The sequence below is a fragment of the Oryzias melastigma genome, linkage group LG2 (assembly GCF_002922805.2).
Source record: "Oryzias melastigma strain HK-1 linkage group LG2, ASM292280v2, whole genome shotgun sequence".
NCBI classification, from domain to species: Eukaryota; Metazoa; Chordata; class Actinopteri; order Beloniformes; family Adrianichthyidae; genus Oryzias; species Oryzias melastigma.
In genome coordinates, this window is record NC_050513.1 from 11,591,908 (window position 1) to 11,592,653 (window position 746).

Genomic DNA, 746 nt, shown 5'->3' on the forward strand with positions numbered 1-746 from the left:
GCAATATTAGAAATTTGATTAATTAAAGTTATTGCATTTTCTAAACTGGACTTTTCTAAAAAGTTTATTTCGTGTCATGTAGAATAAAATAAAATAAAATCACATTTGTACTCTAATTATTTTTTTTGATGAAATTTAACTGAAAAAAAATTAAACCGTTGGTTTTCAAAATCATAACTTAACCCCCTAAAAACTTGGTAAATGGCCCCTTTATTGTTTAGCTAGCAAAGCCAACCTCAAATTCTTCCACCTGTTTTTTTCTTTCTTTTAAATCTTGTGCCCTTAATAATTTGCAATAAAACAAGAATGGGAAATTGTTTAAAAAGTACAAAAATAAAACCAAGTGAACCTACTTTTTCTCTTTTTCCAGACTGAAAGGTCAAGAAGCTCCTTCAATTGCTGCTCAAAAGTCAAATTTGGGGACTGTATCTGTTCAGACAGACTTCAAAGGAAATTTTTAAACAAAAAGCACAAGTACAGTTTGGAAATAAATAATTTACTTAATGTAGTTTCGAGAAAGTATCCGTCAAACAGCTAAAACGCCATCGAAGCTAATCCAGAAGCCTGTGTGAACAGACTGCAATTACGCGTTATGACCACAGTGGCCGCCGTTTCTCAGGTTTTTGAATTGTGTCTTTTGTACCTTAATCAAATCCAACTTTATTGTCTGATTGCTGAAAGCAATCAGAGTATAAGATCCTACAACTTTATTATAGTTTTTTATTATTATTATAGTTTCTTATTCC

At 30.8% G+C, this 746-nt stretch overlaps 1 protein-coding gene across 1 annotated transcript in view; it reads right to left on the reverse strand.

Annotated features, from left to right (window-relative positions):
* The window catches only part of LOC112156649 (striated muscle enriched protein kinase), a 72,127-nt gene extending 71,576 nt beyond the window's left edge, over positions 1 to 551 (reverse strand). Inside the window, exon 1 of the mRNA XM_024288899.2 lies at positions 354 to 551. The gene's annotated coding sequence lies outside the window, so the exon portion shown is untranslated. The remainder of the gene's footprint in view (positions 1 to 353) is intronic.
* Positions 552 to 746: the final 195 nt, after the last annotated feature.